Raw genomic sequence first — 17,680 nt, 5'->3', positions numbered from 1 at the left:
TGCATACTGACTGGCCAGTGTCTAGCTCAGTATGCATTGCACTTTTCGATGCAGGACAACTACGGTGGAGGAAGAACGAATTCTTCAAACCCAAAGGACCCAAAAACAAGGAAAAAGTTGCTCAAAATTAGAAAAGGATGGAATGAAAATGAAGAGCTCAACCTTAACTCCTACCTAGTCTTGACAACATGGAGAATAGCCCACTGGATCTCCCGAAATTCGCTGATGAAATTTGAGGGGGAAAACCACTCTAGAGCTCCAAAAATCCCAAATTCCAAATGAAATGGTAAAAATAAGAGGTAAAACTACTTTTTATGTTACTATTCATGTACTTCAAGTAAAATGTTAGTTTTTAATTCATTTTTCAAGCATACATATGTATTTATAATCAATTTGATGGAGCAATTGAGTAAGTTGTACGACTGTCGAAAGAATATAACATGTGTAAATGGTGAATTGAACATCTTTGACCACCATCTATGAGTAGTGTTTCCGAAAAGTTCAAGCTCGTTAAAAAATAAACTTGCCACTGAGCATAGTTTCTCCCGATTCAAGCTCATTAAAAAATGAATCCACCTTTAGTAAATGACCTCTGTGATTTCCATGCTATCAGCTTTTTGAACCTTGGTTGTGTTCTACCGTCTCCTCCATTCTTTCAACTAATCATACACTTCCACTTAATTATTTACCCTTTTGAGGAACAGCTGCGACGAGTGGTTCTGTTAGCCACCCTATTCACATTTCCATGTTTTGAGAAGTTCCAAACTTACCTGGAACTAGTTGCTACCCAAAAACACTACTCATTTTTTAAAAACGAGTATCTTTTAAACTCTTTCTAGACTCGTTAAATATAAAAAGATTGTCAAGTTGTTGGCCTTTCCAGCTCGTTAAAGTAAGGGGAAGCGCCATACCTCCTATACATTTTAATCTTTTGGGACTTGAGGGATTATCAAACAGAAGATCGAGTGCTTGTCTTTTTCGACTTGCGAAAGTGATCAAAAAGTCATCCCTTTCATATTATTTTATAATTTTTTGGACTTAAGGGATTACGCTACGAAAAAGGACCACTGGAGTTTCATTTTCGTCCCTTTTTTCAAACTCTCTAAACATGAAAAGGACCGAGTTATCTTTTTCATTAAACTCGTTAAAACAATAGCAACAAACTTGTCCACCCAGACAAGAATGAGTTTCACTGTCGCTAAGCTCACTAAAACATAGCGATAGGTTTGCCCGAAGGGAAAATTATAGAACAAGCATATGTTATCCTTCTCAAACTTAACAAAAATAAAGAGGTATTGGTCAGCAATGACTAGGGAAAAGGGAAGAAAACTTGAAGAATTTTATCGGTAGTAGGTTGCTCTTGAACATGACACTTTCACTCCATCACCATGATTGAGTCAAGTTGGGTTATTTCATTCGCCGGTCATGTCACCATTGGTCCTCCGTACCATCCATATTTTGGGGTTAACGCTACCAATTAATGTTAGTGTCACCGACATGTTCAAGAGAAGTAATTCAGAGAATTCACCATCTAGTTAACGCCTCATCCACTGCAATACCTTCACCCTCCATTTTTCATGACCGCCATTCCTGAACATTGTATCATCAGATCGTTTTCACCTCCAGAAAATCATTTGCTTCGTTTCGTTTCGTGTCGTAGATGTGGGATACATCAAGGCCTTCCTATGACGATCACTTCTTGTCAAAATTAGCTCATTATCCAAGAATTTGACTTTGAAACAACCCTTTTAGTACTTTGAAGCTTGCATGCCTTAGTGGCAAGTTTCTCACTTTCGGCGACAGGTCTACATTAATGGCCTTCGACCAAAAGATTTTGCGTGGTGTTCGACATCAACTCATATATTCACACCACGTTAATCGTACTGTAGTACCTTGAGGGTCATTGTCATTATCGGTGATTCCTCTTGCTCCTGTTAATGGCTCACATCATTGGCTGGTAATCAGGCAATGTCTTTCCATGTTCGATGCCAAAACATCTTTTCACATGGATCGACTTGTACATCGGGCGAAGATTGAATGAGTTTGAAGACCCCAGATCTAGTTTCGTCCATCCGGGCTGTGATATATTCAGGAAAATAGAGACATCAAATGTACACAAAAGTTACGCAGATGATCATCCAGGCTAAAGGATGATGACACTACATATAAAGAATCACCAGTCTATCCTATGTACATGAGAATGAATTTATAATACTGAGCATGGGAATGCCTGCCTCAACTAGATAATCAAAATAATATAATGATGATGTATTGTATTGTATCTTATACAGGTCACCTTCCAGCTCGAATACCTCGGATCCTCATGATAAAGCATTTCACTTGACATCAAAAGATTTACAACCTCATGCTTTAGCGGCCAACTATTATAGACATATTTGGGCACTTCAACCCCAATCACATATGTCAATAAACCAAGGGCTCTTTAACACCTAAAATTATTGTTTCATACCCTAAAGGATCATGGTCAACTGATTACATCATTTCCCAGAAGTTCCACTTGAAAAACCACTGAAAACTAGCCAAAATTTGACCATGCTGACTGCTCCTTGGTCAAGGTATGATGCATACTAGCTGTTACACTAGCCTGGTGTGATGCATACTGAGTGATCCTTTTGTGGGTTGCGATGAGCAAGAATAGACAAAAGATAGTTTGCTAAGTGGATTCCCAGGGAATCTTCTAGAAACTTCTCATATGGCACTTGCCTCTCTGAATTCGCCCAGGGATGAGTAAGAGATCAAAGAAATCTCCAAGTGGAACCAAGAACTATCAGTGGAATGACAATAATCAGAAACCTAGAGTTGACTCACACCCTTGCAAGACACTATAAATGGATCCCTCATCTGAGAGATCTAAAGGCTGGAATTTTGTACTTTGTAAGGAAGTGTTGTTGGTTTCTCTTTTAGAAGAGACACTGTATTGTTGGGTGATCTTGCTTTTCATGAGGTGAAGAGGGCTTTGATGCTGGGAGGATGATGCTGGATTAGACAGCTTGGTTGTAATTCTCCCTTCTACTATTAATAAAGTTCTTTGAGTTTTCCTCCATATAATCGTGTATTTGTGAATCTTGTTATTTGTGAATGCAATTGTATGGTCAATGTATTTCTGATTCTGCATTTTTTATGATATTATAGATCGAGATTCTTTGATGGTGTTTTGTTATTTTGTCTCTACAGTATTTCTCTAAAGTGGGACAAGTAGGAGAGGAGTGGAAAGCTCTATCAAATGAGAGAGGAAACAAGCAAGGAGTCAAGCGGAAGATCTAGGTTGGTCCCCTTTGCTTCTCTCTTATCTATCATACATAAAGAAAATCGCAAAGTGCTTTGATTTTTTGTTTCTAAGATAGCTACCCATCCTAGTGGGACTAGCAGATCGAAAAGACACTAGTTTTCCTGGAAACACTCCTCAACAACTTGACATGTTTAGCCATTACACCAACTAAATTTCTTGTTTTATCCACCCAACAAATACTATATCGACCTTTTGCCACAGTGCGACAAAGGTGAAGGATCGGGCACAAATTTCGATGCAGGTGGAACCTTGAGCAGTGTATTGAGAGGGGTTAGAACCATGATATGAGAAATTTCCCCAGGGGGTTAGATTTTCACTTTGTCAATTTTCGACAAATGTTATATGGTTTCAACATTTCTTGACACCATGAACTCAAAGGTGTTGTCCATTTCTCCATCAGATATCTGCAATTTTCAGGCTTCTTCATTTTTGGAGGTATAAGGTTGTCATTCTAACTTTTGATGTACTTTCATTATTTTTCCATCTAGTGAAAATAGGGCCTCCCAACTAATTCGAGCAGGGCCGCGAGACATAGTCCCTCCTAGACAAACTCCAATATCAATCATGTGTCTTCTATGTGTAACTTGTTATTCTTCTCTTCCTCTTCTTTATGCACTTGCAATTTCATGGTTAAATGCAAGCTTAATATGTAATTCTTTAATGCATCACAAGGGAAAGATTCCTTGGGATCAACTTTCCACCATGTTGTAGCAACTATTTTTGAGGCTTCAACAAGCACCTACCTTCCATGATAGGCATTTCATCAAATATGTCACAAATATGTCTTCTACATGTTATAAAAACATATATGAGCATAGGGGTCTCATACTTATCTAATATTTGTAAAGAAGCATTATTGCGTTATCACGATAGATGCATTATCATCTTTTAGGTCATATTTTCATTGTAAATTCGTTTACTAATGAAAACATTATGAGATCCATACATAATCACTGTCATAGAACATACTCATAAACAACATATAAACAACATAAATAACAAGGATATAAAAACCATAAATGCCACATATAAGGGCCCAGTACATTTACACATGAAATAATAAGGAGAAGGAAGTTTTATTAATGATTGCATAAGTCAACTAGGTATGAGACTTCCATGAACCACCTGACCATAGATCGGCTGAACCAAATGTTTCTTTTAGCCAATCACTCCCTGCCATATTCCAAGCATGAATGTGCGACTCGTAACCAAAATCAGATTCTCGAGGCTACATCACCTCACTCTCAATAATAGAACCAATATTTGCCACAATTCCCACCAGATCACTAGGCCCTAAACAAACATGGATGCCATCATATTTCCCCACTTACACCATGAAGAATTTTCCTGACAGCTAGTGTCTAGGATTTACCATACATTTTTCCATATAATAGTCAAGGATCCATAGGCCTAATTAAGAATCCACCCTCCAGTCTTTACCATATATCCTTCCACTCACTAGCCAAGGATTTGTAGGCCTGACCAAGTGAACCCACATCTAGGCTTTACTATATATCCCACCATTCACCATTCGTGGATTCATAGGCCCACTGAGGTAACAAAAAATATGGCTTTACTTCCACCCACAGACTAATTCAGAGGTTACTAGGACAAGGATTTACCAAAATCCATAGTTTGATTCAGGGATCACTAGACCATGTGTTACTTGTTTTAGAGATCACCTCACTCAATTTTGAATCCATCCAGGAATCCAACTCAACCAAAACATGAAAACCTGTCGAAGCCCCGAAAATTAGGTCTACAACAAGGGGGATACCCACCTGGTCCGGACCTTGGTTAGCAGCTCCTTTTCCATTTGGTATAGTGGGTCCAATTGGGGATATGAGACCAGTTTCCCAATTTGTGTGTGTGTGTGTGTGTTGGACTGATATTTTTGTTTCTAACAGTTTCTAAATAGAATACCTCTACTCTAATTATAATCTAATGATAAGGAAATTATATTCTAATAAGCAGAAATATCTAAATCTACACTAACCTGAGGTGTAGTCTTTCCTTTATCTGATCTAAAATGATTTCAAATAACAACTGGTAATAAAGATCATTCAACTGTTATGAGAAAAGAATTCAATAAAGATGAACCAATTCGTATAAAATGTTAGACAAAACAGTTGTGAAAAACATATTGCATAGTAAGCTACTCATACACTAAGCATAAACAAATAGCTATCACCATACAAAAGTGCCAAATGATAACTCATGCATTCATACATTAATATATAAATAACTGAATCATGGAAATCACTCTAACACAAGGCAGAAATAGTTAAGAGATAGAAATACCATTTATAACTAGTCCTACTCATGAGCTTCAAGCGATAACGATTTATCTCTTCTTGATCTAACATCCACTAAGAGTACAAAAGTGCAACATCAGTAGCATATATCAAATGCAAACATCAATAAATCCTGTTCCATTCATTCATCAAAACCTCCTCAGAGGGTACAAAAGTGCATGTTCTGGGGATAAGTTTTTGATAAATTTCCAGACCCTTCTCTAAATGCATGAGACGGGTTTAAATACTACTAACTAAATCTAAAAATAAATTATTACAAAAATTTAGGATGCAGTTTAAATGACCATCCTCATTTCAGGAAAATAAAACAAAACTAAAACTAAAATTGAATCTAAAATTGAAACTACTTCTGTATTTTGTCCTTGAAATCGCACACATGCAGCATCTGTTTGAGAAGAGTCGGGTGGCCGACTTCTGATTTTAGCTGAGTTGAGAAAACAGAATCAACAAGAGCTGGCGCCATCTTTTTGGCGGAATTGATGATACACTTAAGAGTCATCCATTGGCTATGTGGCTTTACCAAGTATGCCCAGTAATAATCCCAGTTCAACTTGGTTAACCCTTGGATTGCTTGTTCCTTTTCTTTTGCCTTCTGCTTCCACTCTGTCTGTATTGTTATTTTCTTGCAATTTTCGGGGCTTACAGGTGAATGGGCAATTAGCAGCTTTCCTTTCGAGAAATTTTCCTTTTCGGAAACTGCCTCCGTTTCTTGGTCTGGATTTCCTTGATGCATTTTTCACCTTTTGCGATTTTTCCTTCCAGTAGATACAAAGTTCAAAATTTGTGAAAATAATATTTCTGTAAGCTCTTGACCCTGAGTTTTAAACTGTCTGTTTCTGATATCAACGTTGTCCAATATCCACTTAACCATGTCTGTGTATGGGAGAATTTTGGGTCTTGCTGCTATCTGATGTAATAATGAGCAGGCTAGCTCTGTGATAGATTCCTCAGAATAACTATTTGAGCCCACGGTAGCAGCAATCTCCATTACTCTGGGATTATCCTCTTCAAGCAGATTATACATGCCTTCCCACATAGCAATTCTTGTGTCTCTGTTACAGGCCGTGTCTATATATAAGGGTGCCATTTCTTTTTATTCAAAGCTCGGGACTTTGCTTTTATTTCCCATTTTAACCTGCGTATAGATTTGTATCGTCCTCTATTCTCCATTCCTGCAATTCACAAGTGAAGTGAAAATAATGACAAGGAAGGGTGATGGGAAAGTTTTAAATGCCAAGGAGACATCAAATATACCACCTTACGTGAGATGATTTTTCGATAAGAATGAAACCATATTCCATTAATAACTAGAAACTAACTCATTTATTAGCATTAAAGCACATAACCAGGTGTCAGCTTATGGAAAATACTTTTCTTGAATAACGAGCCTGAAAGATCTGCGATGAGGCGAATTTGCGATTTGCTTTGCAATATCATAGATCGCAACATCGCAAAATCGTAACATCACAAAGTTGGTCACTCGTGATATCGCATTATCACATTGTCGCTGTATCACGAGATCGCAATATCACAACATCACAGATCACAAGAACATTATGTATGACAATTTTTTTTAACCTGTTTTCTACGCAATGTAATTTGCGATCGGCGTCATCGCATATCGGAAATTTTAAAGTATTTCAATGTAAATTGTGCTGTATGTGATGCGATATTTTATTATCGCATATCACAATCTCACAATGTTTAAAATTCAGCTCATAAGGAGGTATCCCGTTATCTTTTTGCGATGCGATATTCTTAAGGAAAGATTCGTGTCTTACCTTATCATAAAACTTAGATTTATTGGATTTTTGAAGGGGGACTTCCTAAGCTTATGATGGTAATTTTATTCGAAAAAGGAAATTTAAACACTACTTTTATTTTTAAATTTTTAACTAAGGGTCCCCACTTATTTAGTATTAGGAATAACACTAAATAAGAAGGGGGGTTGTTGCTGACCACAACAGAACCCCATCACACCATGGCTATCCGAAAATGGAAAGGCTATGCTGAGAAACACTCTGAAACTTGGAAAAACATATGCCCATGATAGCAAGAGAACCAAGAACACACATTCGTAACCATCCATGCCAAAAAAAGCAAGGAAATTGTACACACAACTTGATACGTGCAAAGAATCATGTTGTAGCAACTTCGTCTTTCTCTTCCTTGCTTGATCTTTTCTTCCTCTTTGCATTTTTTTATTTTCTTGATCCAGTGCTAAAGTGATCCAAGAAAACTCCAAGTGTCCAAGAGTGTGTGAGAGATAATAGAGAGAGAGCTCCAAAACTGAACTCACATAGGATACCAACTAATCCTCATAAGTATTTTTATTAATGAGGCCTCTATTTTCTTCAATTTTCCATTATTTTTTTCATTTTCCTCCTCACGTTCAACCTATGACCTTTCATCTTCCTCTTCTCCTAATTTCCATTATTTTCATAGATAAAATGTCATTTAATGCCTCATGCCTTTCGAGAGCCTTTTCCATTATCTTTCCTAGTTTCCTTAGCCATGGTAAACCAAATGAAAACCCACACTAGGATATGTTTCCCAACATTCAGCTTGGAATAAGTGTCTCATAGCCATGGTTATTATATTTCCTTTATTAACTTTAATTACATGAAATTTTAACTAGGGATGTTAAAGAAATGTCCCCCTTGGGAGAACATGATCCTTAGTGTTCAATGACACCTATAACCAACAAGACCAATGTAAGAAAAAACATACTTCCCATGGATCTTTACAACTTAGCTCGATGAAATATTTACAATTAATACCTACTAAGAAAAAACCAACATGACAACCATAATGACATGACACCCATACCACTTATTGGAGCTTTATAGAACAACTCATTATGATATTTACATCCATATACATATGTAAATACACCAAAAACATCACACCATAACATATGACAAAAACATTCACTCAAATAGTGAATAGAGAAGGATACTTAGCTTGAATTTTATCCACAATCTCCCATATAGATTCATTGGGACCAAAGTTCTTCCATTGCACTTTAACCTACTTGACTACTTGGTTTCAGAGCATAGGAATATTTCTCTACAATATACACTAAGGTTCCATATAGAATTCGCCATATGGCTCCACCTGGAATAAAAACAAGTCAATCTCACAATCAACATATTTAACATACTTCTTAAGAAATGACACATGGAAAATAGCATGCGCATTCACTATTGGAGGTAGTGTAAGTCGATAAGCTACTGGTCCAATACTTCCAATAATCTTGAAAGGTCTGCAAATCTGAGGTGCCAATTTCGCACACAATTCGATGGTCAAGGAGATCTTCTTCGGCTTGATGTGAAATACACTAGTCCCCCAACCTGAAAATCCTTAGACAACCTATTTCTATTTGCATATATTTTCTTCTCGTCCCGTGTCGCTTTTAGATTATTCTTGATTACTTGCATTTCTTGTTCCACCTCTGCCAACATGTCTAGTCCAATCAACACTCTATTCTCTAGATCACTCCAACTGATGGGAGTATTACAACTCCTCCCATAAAGTGCCTCAAACAAACTCATCCTTCAATATTCCTAATACCCATTGTTATAAGAGAACCCAACCAGTGGAAGGTAATCCTCCCATCTCCGTTGTTGACGCATAAGATACATCCTCAACATGTCCTCCAATAACATTTTGACCCTCTCTGTCTATTCATCTGTTTGTGGATGATAAGTTGTACTGAAGGTCAACTCTATCTTCAATCTTGCAAACAATGCGTCCCAACACTTGGAAGTGAACTTAGCATCCATGTATGACACACTTTTCCTTGTAGCACCATGTAATATAACCACATCTCTGATCAAGACTTTTTCTACATCACTATCTGAACAAGTAGACTTCAATAGAATGAAGTGCATTACCTTTGTCAATTTGTCTAGAACAACGATGATGGAATCTTATTGTCTAGATGCCCTCAAAAAACCTTTGATGAAATCCATGGAAGTGACCACCCATTTCCACTCTAGAATCATAATCCATTGTAGTAGTCCACCTAGATGCTTACATTTTTCCTTCAACTGGTAACAGTCCATGCATCTAGCCACAAAATCTACCATGACCTTTTTTAGATTCGGTCAATAATAAAATTTCTTCGCTACTGTCAATGTCTTCTAGTATCTTTGGTGACTTAAATATGGTTTTTCATGAAAATATCACACGATAGTATTCTCGAGCTCTCTATTATCTTGGGCATATATCTTGTTCCTACATTTCATCAAACTCTCTATTATGAGACAATAGTCCACATCCTGATCAACTATACCTTGATGTTATTTGCGCATAAGCTCCATGTACTTGTCATGTTGCTAACTTTCCTATAAGATTTGATCTTGTAAGTCGATCCCATAGGAACTCATAGATTCTATATGATTCACCTATATCTACCCACTAAGAGCATCTGCAAACCTATTCTCTTTACGCTCGAAGTACTTGATCTCAAAATCAAACTGATTGATCATGACCAACCATATAGATTTCTTGTAATTTAGATTTGGCTGATAAAACATGTATCTCAAGTCACTATGATCACTCATCATTACAAACCTCCTTCCAAAACATAATTCCTCCACATCTTCAAATCCTAGATGATCGATGCGAACTTAAGATCGTCTGTCAGATAACTCAATTCATGCTCATTCAATTTCTATGATTCATAGAAAACTACTTGTCCCTCTAGCGCAAGGACTCCACCAAGCCCTCTATTGCAATCATCTGTGAACACAAAAAACTCTTTGTTTGGATCTTCTACCTTTAACATGGGAGAATTTGTCAACAACTCCTTCAATTGCTCAAAACTTGTTGCACATTCCTCTGTGCATTCAAATTTCTTACCTTGCCTTTGCAGTGACTTAATAGGACATGTAATCCAAGAGAAGTTCTTGATGAACCTCCTACAGTAACATGTTAATCCCATAAATGATCTTACCTCTTATGTAACACCCTCCTCTAAATTCTACACAAGTAACCGGCCAACCGAGGTAAACATGTGATGAGAGCCTAATATAATTTGATTCAACCTCCTAGGTGACCTTAAGGAAATGGAATTGATAGAAACACATCATAAAAAACTTCCACATCATCTATAGGACCCCTTAGAACCATCCTAATACTTCTAGTAACCAACGGTTGGGTCTTACTGAGGTCTTAGTCCACTTCACCTCTGGATGCTCCATTGCTATGGGCTTGACAATGTCTAGGAGGCTTTGAGCACTCTCATGCCAAGGCATGCAAGTGTCCAGAGACTATTTTTCTCAGTGTTGTGCCATTGTTCTTTATATTTGAGGTACTTTTTGAAGCCTGGAGCCCATGTCACCACCCATAATTAAATGACACCTTCAAAAGAGAAGGATAATAAGGAAAAAATGATGCAAATTAAAACACTTGAACATGCCCCTAACCAAACCTCTTCTAGCGATCAAAGTCATTACATCAAACGTGCCACAAATATGCAATCTACATCTCTAAACAATCGATTGAAGCATCACACTCTCATACTTATCTAAGAAAGGATATGAAGCACTATTCCCTTAGATTATTTGCTGCATAATTATCTATTAGGTCATCGATACATTGTTCATTCATTTACAAGTAAAAACATGATGAGAGCCATACATATCTATTTTCATAAAACATATACATAACCAACATACTAACAATAGAAATACCATGAATACATCATCCATAGGATCCATATATAACATAATACATTTACATATGAAAAACCAAGGGAATGAATTTCTCATTAATGAATGCAGAAACCGACCACGGATGGGACTACTGTGTTCCACCCTAACATAGATTGGATGAGCCAAATATCTCTTTAGCCAATCACCCCCTTTCCATAATCCAAGCATGAATGTGGGACTCATAACCAATCGAAAAGAACCAAACAAGCATGGATGCTACCATAGCTCTCCACATACACCATGAGGAATTTTAGTGCCTCCTATTCTCTTAGAATTTACTGTAATCCATAGTTTGATCTAGGGATGACTAGACCCTACACCAAGACCCACCCTCTAGGCATTGAGGTACATCCCATCTAGGGAATACTAGACCCAACAGAGAGAAATCCACCTCTTTTCTTTACTGTATATCCCACCATTCACTGACAAGGATTCCTAGGCCTATCAAGGCACAGAATCCTGGCTTTACCACAACCCACAGTGCGGCTCAGGGGTTACTAGGCCAGTAGCTTTACTATGATTCATAGGCTGGTTCAGCGACCACTAGGCCATGTGTTTTTCATTTTGGAGATCCACCCCACTTAGATTTGAATCCATCTGACAATCTAGCTCAATCAAGGTATGAAAACCCATCTCATCAAGGTGTTGGCTTATGGGGGTTAGACCTAGCTTGAGAGTTAGCTGCGCTAACCAACAACACCCTATACTACATTTCCTTTTGGCAGCGACCTGGTCACGTAGACCACAGTCTCACCCGAGGTGATATTGGGGGACGCTAAAACCAGGTTTCTGCATCCAGTGGGACTATATAGTCTTCCTGTAAGGTTTTTAAAAGCTTAGGGCTTAATCCGACGCTCGCGAACCATTAACCTTATTCTTATAGTCGTAAAGAGTTTTCTACTTTAAAATATTAGTGAACTGTATGAAACTAAACTGACATGCATGATTCATCATATAAAACAATATCTAAGTAATTTGGGAGAGAAATATATAAAATGAACCATAAACATGCTAACTATAGAAAGTATGCAAAAAATACAAGAATACACAAATTTATGCTCAAAGTTCTCTTTATTAGTCAAGTCTTCTCAAATACAATCTTTCTTACCCTGCGCACTCTGCGGCAGACTCCCCATCGTCGGACTATAGAAAGAGCTTACAAAAAACAAATTCAAACATATTTCATCAATTCCATTCTATCATATCCCTTATACTTTCAAAAACATACCTTTATATATGCCTTTACCCTTACAATAACAAGGTCCGTAAACCATGGGTGGAGCTCAAAATACTCTATGTAATCCCATACCTTTACAAAATAAGGGGCTTTTACCCACCCTAAAACACCTTTGACTCCTAGAACACTATGCTAATCATGATCTCTTCCTCAAAATGCAGAGTCTTTACATGAGTCTGACAAAAATTAGACCTAGGGGACCCCTACCTAATAGGCCCCCAACACAAATATGTGACTTGTCCTCAAGTCACTCAGCTGGTATGTACTGAATCTTTGCTTTCAAGCCTTTCTATGAAGTCTGTAATGGATGGAGCATTGCTATGCATTTCTCTACAGCCTGTTGAACTTCATCCACAAGCATCTTTATGGTTGGCCCCTCTGTCGAGAGGCTGATTGTCCTCTAGGTTTGTTGCATACTCTTCAGTTTTCCCTCTAGTTCCTGTGAGATCTGATGGGCCTCATTTAGCCAAATCTACGTCCACATTGATCTGTCCCTACAGAAGTTTTCCTTCTTGGAGATAGGTGAACCGTTTCACTGGTGCTAAGGTTCATGCTATGGCTTTAAGCTCATCGAACTATGCTTTTTTGTATCTAATTTGTGCTTTGATCTTCTTCACATGTGGGTCCTCCTGTAGCGAGGCCCACACTTGCATTGTATCCTCAAAAAGTTGACTACAATCCTTGAATGCAGTCTCTATCTGAACCTTAGTAGTTTTGATTGTAGCTTTGTGTTGCTCATGAGTTTCCAGTGGCTTTGTAGGCTGCAACTTCATATGAAGCTTTGTGATCTACATCTTTAGTTCAAATAGAGCCTTTCCCATCTCTTCCTTTGATTCTCTAACTAGTGACACTAGTTTCTGAATCTTTTATGCTGAAGCTTCCTCGACTCGGTTCTGGGGCTCAGGAAGCTCACTGCATGCCTTGGTTATGGCCTCTTCTAGCTACTAGCTATGCACATCTACCTCTCGCAATCTTGCATCACTTTATTATTCTCCTCAAACATTTGTTGGTTGTAGAATTTAACTTCGTTGATGACAAATAGAGCTCACCGCTCTCGTATTTTGGGCTCATTTGTGACACCCTGATGAAGCTCGTGCAACATCTAAAGGGGGAGCACTGTAATATTTAGGCTCAGATTCTTCAAGTTTTGTATGCACTCCCTTTCCTTTATAGCCTCAACATGTAGTGATCTTTCTAGGAATTGGATTTCTCGTAGGTTTGCAGTAAGCTTGGTTGTCAAAGGTACCATGCTCGCTTGCTTTACTCTCACCTGAACCACTCTCACTTGAAGTACACTTGTCTCCACCTATAATTCTCTTAATTCTACTTATTTTGCACACTGCTAGCACTCTGCTTCTTTAGCTTCTTTGTTATATATGGTGAATCAATTTCCTCCATGTCTACATCAGGGTATCCACCACCCTGTTCCCCTTCGCTAGTCTCATGCTAGATTGTGGGCTTCGTAGTTTTTCCCTCAAGGTCAATGGTGACCATCGGAGGAACTTTATTGATATCCTTCTTAGGTTCTGATTTTTCAACCTGTGCACTCATTCCTGCTTTCTCAGTCACTTTGACAACTGTTGGGGTATGCCAATTACTCAACCAGTTACTGATGATCATCAAGATGTCATCATCAGACACTAAGTATGGTAGCTCATGCCATACCTTGTCCAAATATTTCTTAGCACAGATAGAGACAATGTGAAAGTCCACTTTAAAATAAGAAGCATCGCGTAGGTGACAACTATGGCCTTTGGTTGATGACTTTCTACAGGTACATCTCAAAGAGAACCCATAATATTTTATTCTCCATAACCCGGGTCGATTCCTTAGAGTCCCATAGCTAGGAAAACTTTGTAGCCTCACACACATTAGGTTCTACATTAGGGAAGTGTGTGTCCTCTGGTGTTTTCCATGCCACCAATGCGATTAAGAGTAGTAGCCATGCGTAATAGAATTTCTTCCCTTCTTCCTATGCTTCGTGGGAGTCATCCAAAAACTCTTGATAGAGGTACCCATCCCAATTAAACTAAACTCCCTTGCTGCACTGCACAGCCAAGGATATGATTGGGGCCGACAATTCATTTCCTAGACACTTCCTCATGATTTTACAAGCCAAAATAGATGAGGAACAACACACAATGTCATTGTTAATATAACTAATACGATAACCTTGCGACTTCTTCACGACTCCATAATCATTCTTCATCTGATCAACTAGCGTCATTAGGGTTCTCTTCTTGATGAAGCATTGCAGTAATCCTTGGGATTAACATATTTTCAATTGTAATTGGCTCTCCAAGCCACAAATGTCCATTATGTACTAATGCCAGTAGCTGGTGAAAGACAAATTGTGTTTATGTTGTTGTGCCCAAAATTTAGAACATAAAGCATGTTCAAAAACCCAGCGTGTTGAATCCCAGCTACCCACTTCATTGTTTCAACCCTTATCACTCTAGCTTCTTCGTAATACACAGAATTGAGGTACTTACTGGGCTCAAAATAGGGATACTTGTTGCAATCATTCAAAACCCAGTCCTCCATGGACAGGTGTGGCACCTTGGCCAACAAATCTCCCTCAATGGGCACTTTCTCTGGTAATAGGGGTGTAAGTAACTTGTATCTAATAGAATCTCAGTCCTTCATTACCTTCGCAGTTGGTTTCCTCGGTGACATATAGGGTGACAACCTGGAGATTGGTTCCACCTCATCTACAATGATATCCACGAATCCGCCAGCTAATTCTTCCTCACCCAAATCTTAGGGCTCCATTGACTATTTCTATGGATCCATTTTATCCTTACTTCATAGTTCAGCTGGGATTTTCCTCATTGATTATCTAATTGGGGTACTTTGGGGCTTCTTCTGCTTCTTGGTCGTTGATGTTGCAGTAGTAGGCCTAGTTCTTGGCGATCTAGGTGTAATAGTATGTGCTAGCTGGGAGGCAGTCATAATCAATTCTAGCCCTTGACTCAAAAACTCTTGCTCCAGCTTCTTCCAACTCTAATCAGACATGCAAGAGAAAGCTCGACTCACACTTAGGCACAAAATTATGTAGCAAATTATTAGCAAACAAAGTACCTAAATGTGCAGTGGGGTGCCATATTTACAGCTTGTTTCAAATTAAAACCACTCAATTCCCTCCAGATATTTCTCATAAATGAGGATTTGGCGGCTAATTTTCCCTGATATTCCCCTTAAATCTATTTCTGACGCTCCTTTTAACGACAATTTCCCTATAAAATCATCCCTAATGGTCATATTCTGGACGAAATTTGTCAAAGACCTCCCTGCGACATAGTTACCGCTTCTTCGTTGCAGCTTTCTCCAACTACGCCATCCTCCTCAACATCATGCAACCCTCCTTCTTCGACAAGGTCCTTCATTAGCAGACTACTTTATAGTCTTGTGCTTCCTTCCAACTACCTATAGCACTAATACTATCCTGCATTCATATAGTCATCACACAGTCTTAGAGATGGAGTCATCCCTATAGAGTTTCAACTTGCTCTCATTCACTTGCCCAACGGATATTTCTCCATTCACCTTTGTGAGCTAAACTGTGCCACCATCTGAGATATCCCTGATAATGTGCAAACCTACCTAATGCATCTTGAACTTACCAAGGAACTATGCAAACTTACTATTGTACAACAAAACCAAGTCTCCACTCTTAAAAGTTCATTGCTTAATATGTCGATCGTCCCATGCCTTTTCTCGAGCTTTTTATACTTGGTGGTGGAATCCCACAAGAAAGTGATCCTCTTCTAGCACGAGTCGTTGTTACAATATTTCTTCCATAATATCACTTTTTGCCATATTTGTGATTGTTACAATTCTAATATTGGGGACTATATATTCCATTAGCATTACAACTTACTATCGATAAACTAGCCTAAACAAAGTCTACCCTGTCAGCTTCTTGCAAGTAGCCCTGTATGCCCATAACATTGCAGATATGGGCACATCCCAATCATTCATGTTGATGTTGCACACCTTCGTCAGAGTGTTATCCAAGATTTTATTAAAAGCTTAAACCATGCCATTCGCCTGAGTATGATGAGGCATGCTCTTCTGGTGATGTACCTCAAACTCCTCCTCTATCCCTCTATCACCCAGCAAGATCTTTGGGCACCCAAACCTCGAAAATATATACTCAAATATGAAATGTGCAGTAGTGTCTACACTGCAGTCCTTTACGAGTTGTGCCTCAACCCACCTGGTTAGATAATCTGTCACAATAATAATATAACGTGCCCTTGTCTTCTTTCTTGGAGAATTGATTGGCCCCACAAAATCAACCTCGCACTTATGAAAATCCTATAAAGTAACTTGTGGACTCATCAAAAATTCATCTCTCCACGGTGGTCTTTGAGTTCTCTAGAAAACATCGCAAGAACTACAATATTCCTTGGAATCATTGTGTGCCATGGGCCACCATAGTCCTTCCCTCAAAACAATTTGCATGGTTGCTTTCCGTGCATATTTCCCTCTTGCGAAACCACCATGTGCTTTGATCAAAATACCATGTCTTTCATGCTTGGGAACATATCGGCACAATATTTCATCATAGCCAATTTATATAGATGCCTAGTAATTAGAGAAAAATCCATCACTTTGACTACTAATTATTTCTTCGGTTGCATTGTATACTTCGTAGGGGCTAGTATTTAGTCAAAAAGTAAATAATATCTGCAAAATGTCCATCAGCAACTCTTATGGCGAAGAGTTGCAAATTGGGCAATCCTTCTTCAATGTTGGTCGATTCTTCACCATTCTCAATTTGAGAGAGATGATCTAGCCTAGCGTTCAGTCATCCTGCCTTAATGATTACTGTAAACTCATATTCTTGAAATGATAAAAGTGATATGAAAATATTCCCCCCCAACACAACCTCGTTCACAAAGTATTTCAGCGTGGAATGGTCCATAAAAATCTTGAATTGCACACCCAACAATTAATGCCTGAACTTTTGTAGCGTGTTCACCATAGCCAATCCTTCTCGTTTCGTCATGGAATAATTTTGCTCTGCCTTAGACAATTTGTGACTTGCAGATGAAATGGGGTGATCAATATCTCCCTCCCCTGAATGTGCTAA

This window comes from Pinus tabuliformis, chromosome 2_1 (assembly GCF_031772625.1).
Source record: "Pinus tabuliformis cultivar Carrire ecotype Pingquan chromosome 2_1, CPIR1, whole genome shotgun sequence".
NCBI classification, from domain to species: Eukaryota; Viridiplantae; Streptophyta; class Pinopsida; order Pinales; family Pinaceae; genus Pinus; species Pinus tabuliformis.
This window is presented reverse-complemented; position numbering follows the sequence as displayed.